At 41.0% G+C, this 17,470-nt stretch overlaps 1 protein-coding gene and 1 non-coding gene across 2 annotated transcripts in view; one reads left to right on the forward strand and one right to left on the reverse strand.

Moving 5' to 3' along the window:
- The window catches only part of LOC126416797 (dipeptidase 1-like), a 504,557-nt gene that overhangs the window by 169,383 nt on the left and 317,704 nt on the right, over positions 1-17,470 (reverse strand). The gene's annotated exons all lie outside the window — the stretch shown is intronic.
- On the forward strand, positions 9,767-9,839 carry Trnat-agu (transfer RNA threonine (anticodon AGU)). Its single transcript has one exon. It is a non-coding gene; the product is annotated as a tRNA-Thr (tRNA).

A 17,470-nucleotide genomic window follows, 5' to 3' on the forward strand; every position in this document is an offset into this window, starting at 1 on the left:
AAAAGGCTTCATAGTCGGAACTCCGTGTTCCAGCTGGAATTCAGTAAACAACGAACGTGTGGGACTCCAGAAGCTGCCACTGCTATGCAAGCAGGCCCATACATCAGAAGTAATAGAAACAATGAGATCACCCGAAACGTTTTTCATTTTTTCATAAATTCTGTCGTAGGTGTTAGGAACAATTTTATAGGGAAATGTATGAACGGATTGGCTTTTTATAGCGTGGTAAAGCTTGTTCTATGAGTCTTGTAATTCCGGTTCTTTCTATTATATGTACTGATTCGTTGTTCACACCTTTGTTTCCCAGAAAAAGGGAAACTATTGAGAAAATTTATTTTTTAACCAGACATCTCTTGATGTTGTGGAGAAAAATTTATTTTTCAGCTTAGTAGTCTTCTTTTTTTGAGTCATCAGATTAGCTTGATGTGCCCCGCCACAAATTCCTCTCCTGTGCCAAACTTTTTATCTCAGAGAAGCAATTTCATCCTTCGTTCTCAACTACTTGCTGGATGAATTCCCGTACACCTTTTACCCTATACAATGGAAGGAAGAAAGATCTGGTTTAACATCCCGTAGACGTCGAGTTCATTAGAGGAGGAGGACAAGCTCGGATGGTGTTAAGGATGGGGAAGGAAATCAGCCGTGCCTTTTTAAAGGAACCATCCCGGTATTCGCATTTACGGAAATCACGGAAAACCTAAATTTGGATGGCCGGACGCGGGTTTGAACCGTCGTCCTCCCGAATGCGAGTATAGTGTGCTAACCACTGCGCAACCTCACCCTGTTTTTTACCCTCTACAGCTGCATCTGGTACCATGGAGGTCATTCTTTGACCGTCGGAACACATGTCCTGACATCCTGTAACTACTTCTTGTCAGTGTATTCCATATATTCCTTTCCTTGCCGATTCTGCGGGGAACCACCTCATTTCTTACCTTTTCAGTCCACCTAATTTTCAACATACTTCTTTAGCATCACATCTCGAATGCTTCTTTTCTATTCTGTTTCGGTTTTCCCATAGTCTATGTTTCTCCACCATGCTGTGCACCGAACGTACATTTTCAGAAATTTCTTCCTAAAATTAAGGTCTAGTAGACTTCTCCTGGGCTGGAATGCCCTGCTTTCCGTTGTTAGTCTGCCTTTTATGTCCACCTTTCTACGTACATTATGGAATTATTTTGCTGTCTAGAAAGAAGAATTCTTAACCTTGTCTATTTCGTGATCCCCAATTCTGATTTTAAGCGTCTCGTTGTTCTCATTTCTGTTACTTCTCATTGCTTTTGTCTTTCTTCAATTTACTCTCAATCCATACTCCGTAATCATTAGACTGTTCGTTCCATTCAACAGGTCATGTAATTCTTCTTGCATTTCACTGAGGATAGCAATGTCATCAGCGAATCTTGTCATTACTATCATTTCACCTTTCATTTTAATCCCACTCTTTAACATGTTTTATTCCCGTCATTGCTTCTTCGATGTATAGATTGAATAGTAAAGTCAATGGATTACATCCCTGTCTTACACCCTTTTTAATCAGAGCACTTCGTCCTTGGTCTTCCAGCCCTACTCTTTCCTCTTAGTCCTTGTACATACTGTGTATTACACGACTTTCCCTATAGATTACGCCAATTTTTCTGTTTCCATCATCCTGCACCATTTTACATTGTCTAACGCTTCTTCCAGGTCAACAAATCCTATGAAGGTGTTTTGATTTTTTTTTTAGCCTCGCTTCCGTTATCAACCGCAACGTTAGAATTGCCTCTCTGGTGCTTTTACCTTTCCTACAGCCAATCTGGTCATCTAACACATCCTCTATTTTTTCCATTCTTTTGTATATTATTCTGGTCAGCAATTTTAATGCATGATCTGTTAAACTGACTGTGTGATAATTCTCGCGCTTGTCGGCTCTGGCTACCTTAGGAATTACGTGGATGTTTTTCCGAAGGTGTGATATATCGCCAGCCTCTAATTCTACTCACCAACGTTAATAGTCGTCTTGTTTACACTTCCTCAAATGATTTTAGAAATTCTGATTGAATGTTATCTATCCCTGCTGCCTTAGTTGATTTTAAGTCTTTCAAAGCTCTTTCAGATTATGATGCCAATACTGTACTATATCGACTCCTGTTTCTTCTTCTTTCATATCATCAGACAAGTCGTCCTTCTCATAGAAGCCTTCAATGTGCTCTTCCCACCTATCCGCCGTCTCCTTTGCATTTAGCAGTGTATTCAGATTGCACCCTCAATGTTGCTGCCCTTGTTTTCCACTTCATCAGAGGTTGTTTCGAGTTTTCTGTATGCTGAGTCAGTTCTTCCGATAATTGTTTTCTTTTTCGATATTCACCTTTTTCAAGCAGACATTTCGCCTTGGTTTCTCTGGACTTCTTATTTCTGTCTATTATGGAATTTCCCTGAACATTTTTGTACTTCTTTCTTTCGCCGATCAACGGAAGTATTTCTTTTGTTAACCGTGATTTCTCCAAAGTTACCTTCCTTGTACCTATGTTTTTTCGTTCCAAGTTCTGTGATTCCGCTTTTTAGAGATGTCCAGTCCTATTCGACTTCACTGCCTACCGATCTATTCATCATCGCAGTATCTATAACCTCAGACAACAAAGGTATCTCTTCATTGCTTAGTACTTCATTATTCCACTTCTTTACACACTGATGCTTCGTGATAAGTCCCTTAAACTTCAGCCTTCTCTTCATCATTACTAAATTGTGATCTCAGTCTGTATCTGATCCTGGGTATGCCTTACAATCCAGTGTTTGGTTTCAGAGTCCTCTGCCTGACCATGAAGTAAGGTACCAAAAATCTTCCCGTATATCTCGGCCTTTTTCAAGAAGTATACCACCTCCTCCTACTCCACCTCTTTTGATTCTCGTACAGAGTATACGCTGCTAATAGTTGAAAATTATTACAAGACTCAGTCTTTCTCCCCTCTCGTACTTACTACCAAGCCAATATTGTCTTTTAGCGCATTCTACTACTGCCTCCCCTACAAATGCATTCCAATCCACCATGACTATTACATTTTCATCTGACTTTACGTACACCGAACTACCCGTTCTGTATCCTCGTATACTTGCTGTTTTTTTTTTTTTTTTTTCAGCTTCAACTTGCGACGTCGCCATATATACCCGAACTATCATTGTCGGCGTAGGTTTGCTGTCGATTCTGATGAGAACAACCGTATCACTCAACTATTCACAGTAAATCAGTCTCTGCCCTACCTTCCTATTCATAATAAATCCTACTCCAGTTATACCGTTTTCTGCTGCTGTTGATATTACCCTATACTCATCTGACCAAAAATCTTTGTCTTTTTTTCCATTTCACTTCACTTAACCCTGCTATGTAGGAATCAGCATGGGTTTCGAAAAAGACGATCGTGTGAAACCCAGCTCGCGTTATTCGTCCACGAGACTCAGAGGGCCATAGACACGTGTTCCCAGGTAGATGCCGTGTTTCTTGAATTCCGCAAGGCGTTCGATATAGTTCTCCACAGTCGTTCAATGAACAAAATAAGAGCGCATGGACTATCAGACCAATTGTGTGAATGGATTGAAGAGTTCCTAGATAACAGAACGCAGCATGTCATTCTCACTGGAGAGAAGTCTTCCGAAGTAAGAGTGATTTCAGGTGTGCCGCAGGGGAGTGTCATAGGACCGTTGCTATTCACAATATATATGAATGACCTTGTGGATAACATCGGAAGTTCATTGAGGCTTTTTGCGGATGATGCTGTAGCATATCGAGGGGTTGTAACAGTGGAAAATTGTACAGAAATGCAGGAGGATCTGCAACGAATTGACGCATGGTGCAGGGATTGGCAATTGAATCTCAATGTAGACAAGTGTAATGTGCTGCGAATACATAAACGAAAGATCCTTTATCATTTAGCTACAATATAGCAGGTCAGCAACTGGAAGCAGTTAATTCCATAAATTATCTGGGAGTAGGCATTATGAGTGATTTAAAATGGAATGACCATATAAAATTAATCGTCGGTAAAGCAGATGCCAGACTGAGATTCATTGGAAAAATCCTAAGGAAACGCAGTCCGAAAACAAAGGAAATAGGTTACAGTACACTTTTTCACCACTGCTTGAATACTGCTCACTGGTGTGGGATCCATATCAGATAGGGTTGATAAGAGAGAGAGAGAGAGAGAGAGAGAGAGAGAGAGAGAGAGAGAGAGAGAGAGAGAGAAGATCCAACGGAGAGCAGCGCGCTTCGTTACAGGATCATTTAGTAATCGTGAAAGTGTTACGGAGATGATAGATAAACTCCAGTGGAAGACTCTGCAGGAGAGACGCTCAGTAGCTCGGTGCGGGCTTTTGTTGAAGTTTCGAGAACATACCTTCATCGAGGAGTCAAGCAGTATATTGCTCCCTCCTACGTATATCTCGCGAAGAGACAATGAGGATAAAATCAGAGAGATTAGACCCCACACAGATGCATACCGACGATCTTTCTTTCCACGAACAATACGAGACTGGAACAGAAGGGAGAACCGATAGAGGTACTCAAGGTACCCTCCGACACACCACCGTCAGGAGGTTTGCGGAGTATGGATGTAGATGGAGAATTTCCCTTTTCAGCTTTTCTAGCTTCCCTAAAACGTTCAAACTTCTGACATTCCACGTCCCGACTCTTAGAACGTTTTCCTTTCGTTGGTTATGCAATCTTTTTCTCAAGGTCGCCTCCCCCTTGGCAGTCCCCTCCGGGAGATCCGAATGGTGGACTTTTGCTAATGTTGAGGTTATCATAACACTTTTTCAATTACAGGCCACATGTCCTGTAGATACGTGTTGTGTGTGTTTAGTGTAGAGGTTTCCATTGCCTTCTTTATCATCATGCCGCTGATCGCTGCTGATGCTTCGCCCTTTCAGAGATATTTTCCAACCCTAAGAGCAAGACAGTGCCCTTAACCTCTGTCCGCTTCTCCGCCCTCTTTCGACAAGGCCGTTGGCAGAGTGAGAGTGACTTCTTGTGCCAGAACTCTTCGGTCGCCATTGACGATGATTTTTATTCAAAATTTAAGCAGTGGCAATGTTTGTACCAGGAACCCATGACGTTTCGATTACTATCCAAAGATGCTACCCCTAGACCACGAGTAGACCATTATGACAGCGCAAATAGGGATTTCTATAAAACGAAACAGCTCCTAACATACAAAAATAAAAACATTGAGGCCAGACAAATATCAGTTCAATTCTGTTTGGAGCATAGAGAGAAATTAAAACTGCTCGGAACTTGAACTAAGAACACAAATTCATGACAAAAATAAAACTGCACCGAATTACTTAGAAAAATAAATAGGTAAAATAGAGAAAGTTGGTAAATTTATATATGTAGAAGAAACCGTACTGGAAAAATGGACAAGAAAAATTTACAATAGATGTAGGACTTAATAAATGAAAAGAGCATATCGTTTGGATAAAAACAACGAGAAATATATATGTAAAAATATGAAAGGAAAACACTCTGCCACAATGGTAAGACTTTATTTTTATACGCATGTGAATGCTTAACGATGAACAATACACGGGGCAGAACGCAGTTAATTGAAAAACGAATTAGTAGAAAAATAGTGGGTGTAGTACAAACCAAATACTGTTTTATAATGACAAGTAAGGAGGAGATCTATTAAAATATACAGACATATCTTTAATTTTCCCCGCCAAGGGACATCGATATGGATGCAGAAGAGTTGGTGTGATTATCGCAGCTGAACAGTAAAGAAAGCTGCCACGGAGGGCCCTGGCGAATGTGGCAGGGGCATAGCCATTGACCCATTCGTTTACCAGCAGGTGGCAATAACCCTGGTCAGGAAGTTCTAACGCTGCTTTCGACGTATGGACGGGAAAACCGAGCGATTAAAACCGATACCAATAATATAGTTCTCAATAACAGGTATTTTTCGGTATTTGTGTGGTCTCGGTTGTAACAGGTATTTTTACTTTTTGGTGATAACCGGGTTTAAGCCCAGCATATCAGTCTGCCATAGAAATGGTGCTAAAACTTTGTTTTTAAATAAAATTTGAATTTTTTTGGAAGAGTATTTTTGGGCTGGTCAGTAAAAAATAATCTGTATTTAAATTCTTGTTAAAATAATATATATCTAAAAACAGGTTTTTCATTCGAAATATTTAAAGAAAAAGAACACAAATTTCACACAAAATCTCGTAATTTATCTGTCATTTCTGTGATATAACGAAAAAGAAAGGAAGTTAGGGATAGTAGTAAATTAAAAACTTACCAATTCATTCATAGTCTACAATAAAAATGGAAAGTAACTGATGTGCTGCCTTTGTCTACATAATACGCCATTATCAAAATGGTTCAAGTGGCTCTGAGCACTATGGGACTCAGCATCTGAAGTCATCAGTCCCCTAGAACTTAGACCTACTTACACTCAGTCGCAAAAGTATTCGGACAGCACGTAACGGCGCATATTTTGCAGTTTGTCGCATGAACAAATACAGAAATTGCACTATGTAATGTATTTGGGACTCTGGGTACGCCGGCCGGGGTGGCCGTGCGGTTCTAGGCGCTACAGTCTGGAACCGCGCGATCGCTACGGTCGCAGGTTCGAATGCTGCCTCGGGCATGGATGTGTGTGATGTCCTTAGGTTAGTTAGGTTTAAGTAGTTCTAGGGCACTGATGACCTCAGTTGTTAAGTTCCATAGTGCTCAGAGCCATTTGAACCATTTTTTTGGACTCTGGGTGAAATACGCGTCAAATACGAAGAATTGTTGTTGGACATGTGTCTGTTACGTAATATTTCCTGAAAACGGCATGGGAAGGTGCAACAAAAGTATTCGGACAAAGGCGGACAACGTGAGAGAAAAGGTCATTCCAAGACGCACAGAGGGTGAAGCGACTGCAGTGTGTCCGACATTTCCGCGAGACGACAGCGATGATTAATAAACATGTATCGCGAGACTGTGCAGGTCGACGATGGGACGCAGAGGGAAGCGTTCTACGTTCGAGCAAAGGCAACTTGTCGTTTATCATCACGCGAAGGGGAAAACCAGCAGGGAAATTGCCGCAATAGTGAACATTGAAAAAAGTACAGTTCACGACATTATTAAACGGTTCGAGAAAGAAGACCGATTGGAATTCCGTTGCAGTACAGGACGGCCACAGAGATATGAACGTGTGACTGTGCGAAAGGTACAACAGAATCCGAAAATATCTGCCACACGAATTGCAAGCGAGGTGGGGGGAGACCTTGGTATGAAAGTTCATCCCTAAACCGTGCGGAGAGTACTACGACGATCGCAGTACCATGGTCGAGTGGCACGGCGAAAGCCATTCATAAATGCAGTGAACCAGAAGAAACGTATGCAGTTTGCGAGGGAATACGCCGAATACCATCAGGCTTGGTGGAATCGGGTGATATTTTGCGACGAATGTAAATTTACAGTATGGCAAAGCGACGGAAAGGCAAACGTGTGGCGAAAGACCAATGAAGAGCTGAATCCCAGGAACCTCAAACCAACAGTAAAGTTTGGAGGTGGGAGCATCATGGTGTGGGGATGCATGTCCGGCAATGGTGTGGGTGATTTAGTGTTCATTGATGATACGATGAACAAGGCAGCGTATTTGAATATACTGCGAGGACATTTGAAGCAGAGTGCACGACATCTAGGTATTGCGAACAACTTTCATTTTTATCAGGATAATGATCTCAAGCATGCCGTGCATATTGTACAATGTGGTTGCTCTTCAATTGCCCGAAGGTATTGCAGCCCCCTCCTCAATCACCAGACCTTAACCCAATCGAACATTTATGGGATAAATTGAAACGGACCCTCCGCGCGGACAACATCTATATGAAGGAGACCTTGAAAGAGAAGCTACGCCAAGAATGGGCAAACATAGGCCAAGATTTCACGAAAAACTCGTGGAAAGTATGCCTAGTAGATTGTAGGAGGTATTGAAAATGAAAGGTGGACCCACAAGGTATTGACATTTTCGTCGTACGACTTATGAACATTTATTGGACGGTGTCCGAATACTTTTGTAGCAGCAGGGTGTGCAGGATGTTTCATTTTTGTTGTTAATTTTTCTGTTATTTATGTTTTGGAAACGAAACAATACAATAATTCTTTTGTAATTAATGTTGTTACGCATATACATTGCTAATAAATATGTTTGGGTTTCATAGTCAGAGTTTCTCGAGTACTCATTGTGAAACTTCCCACTGTCCGAGTATTTTTGCGACTGAGTGTAAACCTAACTAACCTAAGGACATCACACACATCCATGCTCGAGGCAGGATTCGAACCTGCGACCGTAGCGGTCGGGCGGTTCCAGACTGAAGCACCTAGAACCTCTCGGCCACACCGGCCGGCTACGCCTTTATCTACTTGCAACGATTGGAAATGGACATGTTAACACACACGAAATATAGAGTTATCCAACCTCACCCTTTAGCATTGACTATTCGTAATGCTCAAATAGTGGTATGATCCTTGACTGTAACATGGTTTTTGAGAATTGATTTACAAAATTAGAATCAGTTGGGAATACTGTTGAATGTTTTTGGTATTGAAACCCTCATTACTTTTTGAGAAAAACAGCGAACAGTGGACAGTCTAACTTTTCCTTTATTTACCTACTTCATTTTATGTTTTGATTCTATGTGCAATGAAAAAACTGAAATGAATGATTGATGCTCCGTCTTAAGTTCCTCTGAGAACTATCATTTTTATTTCTTGATGGTGACTAGTTACACCGCTTTGAGCACTGCAGGCTGAGCTTTTGTACATGGGCTATCACCTGTATTTGTCACTGTTACGGATGGTTTGTAAATGAACACGGTGTTCGAAACTAGTCACCGTCAAGAAATAAGGAAGATACTTCTCAATGCAACTTAAGACGGAAATGCAACTATTTACTTCAATTATAAGAAGAGTTGCGGACCTGTTTTTCACCTGCACCATGCACAGATAATCGAACAATTTTACCTATAAATACACAAGTACGAGTACTAACAAGAGCCTGAGATGTTCTTGACTCGTGAGTAGCATGCTGTAAGTTCGTAAAGTCTCAGAATTTTTCAATCTTTTTTCGATGTCTACATTTACTGCTGGAAATAACAGGAATAAAAAACCAAAAACATTTACAGAAAGAGGTTATTTTGAGCTGTTTCAACAGTCAGGTTAAACAAGAGATGAAAGAAACCGGTATAACCGAAAACCAGTTGTTTCCGAGAGAACCACTATCCCTATTTCAACGCCAGTGGACTAGTCTTTGCATCGCCCAGTGCTCTGTTTTTGTGTATTCTGTTGTTAATGGCTCGCGCTGGTCGCGTGTTTTGTTTTCCACTGTGCTCCATCTCTACGGTGTAGACAAGCACTCTGTTACCCCGTAGACTGATTTGCACACAGAGTTTCGTTCTCTCTTCCGGATTCAGCTTCCGGCTTGTTGTTAAGCCACCGTCGGCTCTTATACTTACATCCGTACCGACAGTGAGGGTTCGTACTGTCATTATGCCCTTACGAATGCTAAAACATCAGAAATAATGGCTAGGTCCGAAAGAACAGACACCACGTATATAATTACGGGGATAATAGCCCTCAATTCTTTCAGTGCAGATGCACCCCAACTATTACGGTAAACGGCGAGATATTGCAAGTAATGAGGCTAATGAGGAGGGGCACTATATCAGAAGTGTGTGATATAAGTTAAGAACGTGTGGTCTGACGGGAGCTGTGCTAGGGTAGTCTGTGCGGTTGTCATGACGACTGTATCCGGATAGCGTAGTGGCCAGCGCACCTGCCTAGTAAGCAGGAGAACTGGGTTCGAATCCCGGTCTGGTAGAAATTTTCAACTTGTCGCGTTGATATAAATTAGTGCCCACAGGTAGCTAAAGTCTTTAATTTATTGTAAGGAGAAGGGTGGCCGTCACTACTGAAATTGGGGAGTCCTTACGCATTTTAACTACCGAGCTTTTTCCATAATCGTTTCTGTTTCTGAGATGCTTTCTCTTTGGGAGAAATGCCTGGTAGACTGGCACAGCGGAAGATGTCTCTGTAGGATTAGCAGGTGGCTTTGTCGTTTCCTTTTTTGGTACGCCTTTTCTTTGGAAGCAGTGTTCAGTAGACAGGCCGCACTGGAGGGAGCAACCAGTGAGCAGTAGTTGAGCAACGTTGACGCTATAGTGCTCTCTACAAGATTTTTATATTTTATGTTAATAACGAAGCAGCTTACGTTAGAAGGTGATAATCAGCACTTCTGCAGGAATAAGGCATTTCTTATAAATTGTAGCCATGGACGCAAGAGATTTACAGGCAAAATATGCTGCTGCAAGAATTGTACCATCACCACATCAAGAATGGTTCCAAAAGGTAGACAATACAGTGTGCTTGGTCTAAGTAATATGATACGTGAAGATACAGCAAACGCACATTTGCACCATATTCTTAACTGCATTGAATCTGAGAAGGAAAACTACTAACAATTTATTTCGTAATTAGTTTTGAAACAAGCGAGAGAGACCTTTTTCGAAAGAAGTTTTTTGGGAACAGTACAGTAATAATTCATTATCAAAAGTGTTACATTCTTTTTACGAGCACGGTTTAATTTACAAATAGTTTTCCTGTATTAGGTTCAAAATGGCTCAAATGGGAGCGCTATGGGACTTAACATCTGAGGTCATCAGTCCCCTAGACTTAGAACTACTTAAACTTAACTAACCTAAGGACATCATACACATCCATGCCTGAGGCAGGATCCGAACCTGCGACCGTAGCAGCAGCGCGGTTCCGGACTGAAAAGCCTAGAACCGCTCGGCCACAACGGCCGGCTCCCGTATTAGAGCTTAAGTGTTTTTCTGACATGTGAGTACTTCATACTGGTTGTCATGAGCATAGATTATTAGGGTAGGTATCTGTTTTCTACCATAACGACGACTGTACATTTGCTATCTTATAAATGTGCACCCTGAAGGTGTCATCTGAAATCACAAAACCGGTCGTGCTTTTGTAAAAGTTCGCATGCAGCTGTAAGCGGTTTATTTCAGAAACATGGGCACCTTTTACTTACCTTTGTTTAAGTCCTACCTAAAATATTATTGGCTAAGTGGAAAAGACATTGTAGTTAACGCAAAATTTGTGTGGTTAATTGACATAAAATTCTTAGTACCGGCCCAATACTTGTCCATGTCCGCAGAATCAAGGCAATTTTAATTATGTTCAAAAATTTATATCTTGGAAAATACTGAACATATAAATACAAAATTACAACTTTAAGCTTATTTTGTCTTCTTTAATATGCAACTATGAGCAAAATCCATCATCATTTAAGACTGATTATGCCTTTCAGCGTTCAGTCTGGAACATAGCCCGCCTTATAAAATTCCTCCATGATCCCCTATTGGCCTATTCAGTGCTAACATTGGTGCCTCTTCTGATGTTAAACCTATTACTTCAAAATCATTCTTAGCCGAATCCAAATACCTTCTCCTTGGTCTGCCCCGACTCCTCCTACCCTCTACTGCTGAACCCATGAGTCGCTTGGGTAACCTTGCTTCTCCCAATGCGTGTAACATGACCCCACCATCTAAACCTGTTCGCCCTGACTGCTACATTATAGAGTTCATTCCCAGTTTTTCTTTGATTTCCTCATTGTGGACACCCTCCTGCCATTGTTCCCATCTACTAGTACCTACAATCATCCTAGCTACTTTCATATCCGTAACCTCAACCTTGTTGATAAAGTAACCTGAATCCACCCAGCTTTCACTCCCATACAACAAAGTTGGTCGAAAGATTGAACGGTGCACAGATAACTTAGTCTTGGTACTGACTTCCTTCTTGCAGAAGAGAGTAGATCGTAGCTGAGCGCTCACTGCATTAGCTTTGCTACACCTCGCTTCCAGTTCTTTCACTATGTTGCCATCCTGTGAGAATATGCATCTTAAGTACTTGAAACCGTCCACCTGTTCTAACTTTGTTCCTCCTATTTGGCACTCAACCCGTTTATATTTCTTTCCCACTGACATTACTTTCGTTTTGGAGATGCTAATCTTCATACCATAGTCCTTACATTTCTGATCTAGCTCTGAAATATTACTTTGCAAACTTTCAGTCGAATCTGCCATCACAACTAAGTCATCCGCATATGTAAGACTGCTTATTTTGTGTCCACATATCTTAATCTCACCCAGCCAGTCTATTGTTTTCAACATATGATCCATAAATAATATGAACAACAGTGGAGACAGGTTGCAGCCTTGTCTTACCCCTGAAACTACTCTGAACCATGAACTCAGTTTACCGTCAACTCTAACTGCTGCCTGACAATCCATGTAAAGACCTTTAATTGCTTGCAAAAGTTTGCCTCCCATTCCATAATATCGTAGAACAGACAATAACTTCCTCCTAGGAACCCGATCATATGCCTTTTCTAGATCTATAAAGCATCGATACAATTCCCTGTTCCACTCATAACACTTCTCCATTATTTGCCGTAAGCTAAAGATCTGGTCCTGACAGCCTCTAAGAGGCCTAAACCCACACTGATTTTCATCCAATTGGTCCTCAACTAATACTCGCACTTTCCTTTCAACAATACCTGAGAAGATTTTTACCCACAACGCTTTCCCAAGTATACCGGTGAATGTTCTTATGTTTAAAAAAGGAGTTTGTGATTACTAAGCCCATAATGGCACAGAAATCCAAGGGGTGTTTCCCGTTCCTGTTGGCCTCCATATCCTCTCCAAATTTACCCACAACCTTTTCATACCCTTCTGTAGTTGTTACAATCTTTTCTGTTTCCATTTTTAAAGATTGGTCCAGTCTGATGGAACCTGTCCCGACTACCAGGCCATTTCAATTATCCTATGTAGCCATTTAAGACCTGACATTCCACTGTATTTGATGAGTTCCGACTTAATTTCATCCAACCCAGCTGCTTTATTGCACTACAATCTATTGACCATTTTCTCCACTTCCTCAAATGTGATCCTATTTCCATCATCATTCCTATACCATTCTACCTCGAAATCTGAAACATTACTGATCGTATTTTCACCTACATTGAGCAACTCTTCAAAATATTCCCTCCATCTGCCCAAGGCATCCACAGGATTCACCAGCAGTTTTCCTGACCTGTCCAAAATACTTGTCATTTCCTTCTTACCTCCCTTTCGAAGACTGCTAATTAAAGTCCAGAATGGTTTTCCAGCAGCTTGACCCAATGTCTCCAACCTGTTTCCAAAGTCTTCCCAAGATTTCTTCTTGGATGCTGCAATTATCTGTTTGGCTTTGTTTCTTTCTTCAACATAACTTTCTCCGTCTACCTGAGTTCTAGTATGTAGCCATTTTTTATACGCCTTCTTTTTCCTTTTACAGGCTGCCTTGACTGTGTCATTCCACCAAGCTGTTTGCTTCATCCTACTTTTACACACTACTGTTCCAAGACATTCTTTAGCCACTTCTAGTACTGTGTCCCTGTACCTTGTCCATTCCTTTTCCAATGACTGTAATTGACTACATTCAAGTAACTGGTACCTTTCTGAGATCGCTGTTATGTACTTGTGCGTGATTTCCTTATCCTGAAGTTTCTCCACTCTTATCCTCCTACATATGGACCTGACCTTCTGCACTTTCGACCTCACAATCCCAATTTCACTGCAGATTAAATAATGATCAGTGTCATCAAAGAATCCCCTCAATGCACGTCTATCCCTCACAGCCTTCCTGAATTCCTGATCTGTTATTATATAGTCAATGACAGATCTGGTTCCCCTGCTTTCCCAAGTATACCGGTGAATGTTCTTATGTTTAAAAAAGGAGTTTGTGATTACTAAGCCCATAATGGCACAGAAATCCAAGGGGTGTTTCCCGTTCCTGTTGGCCTCCATATCCTCTCCAAATTTACCCACAACCTTTTCATACCCTTCTGTTCGATTTCCAATCCTCGCGTTAAAATCACCCATGAGCAGAACACTGTCCTTGTCCTTTACTCTAACAACTACATCACTGAATGCCTCATAAAAACTATCCATCTTATCTTGATCAGTCCCTTCACAATGCGAATATACTGACACAATCCTAATTTTCTTGCTAGACACTGTATCATATTTAAAGTACCAAGGAAGCAGGTTGCGAGCCTTACTTGCCCCGAGTCCCATTGGGTTTTACCCCTAACGGCTGAGGGACTAACCGGTGGATTTGGCAGTCTTTGCCGTATGAGCACAAAGGTGACCACGACTCAGAATATGTCCGAGATGCCCAGCCTTATTCCAAAGTAACTGGTATCCCGACTGTCGGGACCACTTACTTGGCCACTCATACGTTGCCCGTGGTTCATGAGCTGGGACATGACTACAGGAACCCACACCATGAACAAAATCCAGTTTGGACAAATTATGTTATTACACACGGCATTGTTTTTGTAATATTAAACGAGTCATACCTTCATGCTTTCGAAATGTGGTGCTACAGAAGAATGCTGAAGATTAGATGGGTAGATCACATAACTAATGAGGAAGTATTGAATAGGATTGGGGAGAAGAGAAGTTTGTGGCACAACTTGACCAGAAGAAGGGATCGGTTGGTAGGACATGCTCTGAGGCATCAAGGGATCACCAATTTAGTATTGGAGGGCAGCGCGGAGGGTAAAAATCGTAGATGGAGACCAAGAGATGAATACACTAAGCAGATTCGGAAGGATGTAGGTTGCAGTAGGTACTGGGAGATGAAAAAGCTTGCACAGGATAGAGTAGCATGGAGAGCTGCATCAAACCAGTCTCAGGACTGAAGACCACAACAACAACAACCTTCATGTAAGTAGAATAAATGAGTTCATAAACACACAATGATCAGTGCTGAATATCGAATTGAAATACAATAGCACTTTCTACACGGAATCATACTACTTTATGGTATAGAATATTTTAAATCAAGATTCCGTACATGACGCCATATGGTGCTGTTCGCACTGACTTTTGAGATGCTTTCCCACATTCTTCCTTTGATTTTGAGGAACAAACGTGACAATCACGAGAAGCATATATTTTGCTTCTGGATGGTAAATGTTGCAGGAAATGTCTTTTTGGCAGTCTGCTTAGAGTTTCATATTGGTTATTTGGAGTTGGTGGCATTTGACGCTGTGCCACCTGCATAGCAACTTTTTCTGAAACAAACTGTGTAACCAAAATGAATTCGATACTGCTAGTAAGAAAACAGCTTCCGCCACCATTTTACAGTTCTGTGCCTGAACACATTGTACTAGTCGCTGGTCTCGAAGATCCACTCCATCTTTGTTCAAATTATTATATAAGATTTGATGTGGCTTTATTACTTCACTCCTTCTTGTGTGTGATCCAAAAGTGAGTAAATGTCTTGCGCATAATGAATAAAATACGACCCTTTTGTCCTTCATTGCCAACACATTTCGTTTTCGTCTGTATGTCATTTCACCTTCGATTTAGCTGTAACCTTATCTTTAGGCATTGAGTTCCTGTTTTTATTCACAGTCCTTACCGCACCAGTATCTTCGCGAGATAACTGCTCAAAGAGTTCTGGACTGGAATAGCACCTATCTAAATAAACAGTATGTTCTTTGTTTAAGCAATTTCTGCAAGACTTCAGCCTAATAACTGCTGACGACGAATTGTCATTGTTGTGTTTTGCAGCATGAACTTCGAAATTTACAACGCAGCCACTGTTAACTTCAGTAAGCGTGTGTAACTGCCGTCCATACTTCTGCATGTAAATACGATTTTTTCAGAAGGGCGATAAACTTGAACGCATCACTCTTTCAAATTATTGTAATAGGGATCTGTTAATTTTGGTCTACTGACACGCAGTTATAGAACACGATGCCCAAGAAGCCTCTAATTTCAGTAAGAGAAACTGGCTTATAATATTTGAAAACTGAATGAGGTTTCAGTTCATTTTTCCTATGCTTTCTTTGAATTGTTTGTGTTGCACAGACATCTGTGCACAGACTATGCGACTATGTCATCGTCAGTTATAACTGTACTAAGAAAATCAAGAAGTGAACTCTAGCGATCGATGTCCGCGAGATTAATCCTCGGAGTTGTGTTCACTGGTATCACTGAAGCAGTGTCACATTCACTCCACTCACCATTTCTGTCGTGGAAGAAATGTTAGCGCTGTTTTCAACTGTTACTTCAATTAAAAAAGGGACAAGACACAAAAAATACAAATTTGGAAAATTTATACATCCTGTTTATCTGCTTTTGCTAAACGATGTAAATACGCGTTATTGCAGAATTTTAGCGAAAAACATACCTTCAGAGACACTTGTCTCGTCCAAATCATCATCTTCGCCATTTAGAGCATCGACAATGTCTTCAAAAGTCAGAAAATCGGCAATTTCCTCATCGGATAAAACATGGCGCACCAATAAGCGCTCTATCCGCTGGCGAAAACAGTGACACACAACGAAAGAAGTACCGCTCAAACAAGAAGCAGGTTCACGCCATCTACTCGTGCAACTAATAACTAACAGTATGTCGGTAGTCAGAGGTACACAAAAACTAACTAATCAACAAAATACGCTGCCTCGTAGAACATACGGGCTTGGGGCTGAAAGTGTCAGGCACAGACAAAAGTAAGTTCAGTCTAATAATAACTAACTTCATTTGTATTTGAAAAAATCGTTTCGTAAAGTTTGTGGTTATGAAGGACATAAAATATCTTGCGACTTCCATTCTCAAACTAAAAACTAAAGTTGCATTTATTCAAAGATAAATTCATTTATTATTTCTACTTAGATGAAGAAACCTATTTTCCAAATTTCTCTCTTCTGGGCTGGCGACCGAATTAAGGAGGCAGAATTATATATTTTCCGAAGGAAAATACTCGAGGTCAGTTTGTATTGGTTACTGGCACAGTGTTTTAGTGGGAAAATCTAATTATCACAACGATAATTAAGGGAAGAATGAAGTGGCGTGTTAAGTGCTTTTTTTCCTAGAGAAAACGGTCCCTAAATTTCCACTCAATGCTCCGTACTAATTACGCTAACCATATCACCAATTAAACAGTTTTAGATGCGATTAGCATTTATAAAATACTTTAGTTTAAATAAGAACAGTTGTCGAAGTGTAAAGTTTGTACCAAGGTAATCCAGTGTAGCAGGTACGACCACACACTCTTAATCAGAGAGGAAGGAAGTTACGCCGTATGTATCAGCAGAGTGGAGCTGTAGGATAGTTACAGTGCGACTCGAACCCAGTTTTGCTGCTTATCGCGAACAGTCGCCGTAAATATTAAGCTATTTGATCATGCCTTCGTGTCTGACTCGAGCTTTCATTGGCCATTTGTGTTTCTGGCAATTTGTGTTTCCACTGAGGTCGCTAACGCATGCCAGCAAGGTGGCACTCGACTCGAAAGTTAGCCGGTTCGAATTCTGGTGGTGGATGAAGTTTTCACTGCCAGTATTTGGCCGGAAAGGTGACGAGATGTGGTGATGTAGCG

The sequence above is a fragment of the Schistocerca serialis genome, chromosome 8 (assembly GCF_023864345.2).
Source record: "Schistocerca serialis cubense isolate TAMUIC-IGC-003099 chromosome 8, iqSchSeri2.2, whole genome shotgun sequence".
In the NCBI taxonomy this organism is placed as follows: Eukaryota; Metazoa; Arthropoda; class Insecta; order Orthoptera; family Acrididae; genus Schistocerca; species Schistocerca serialis.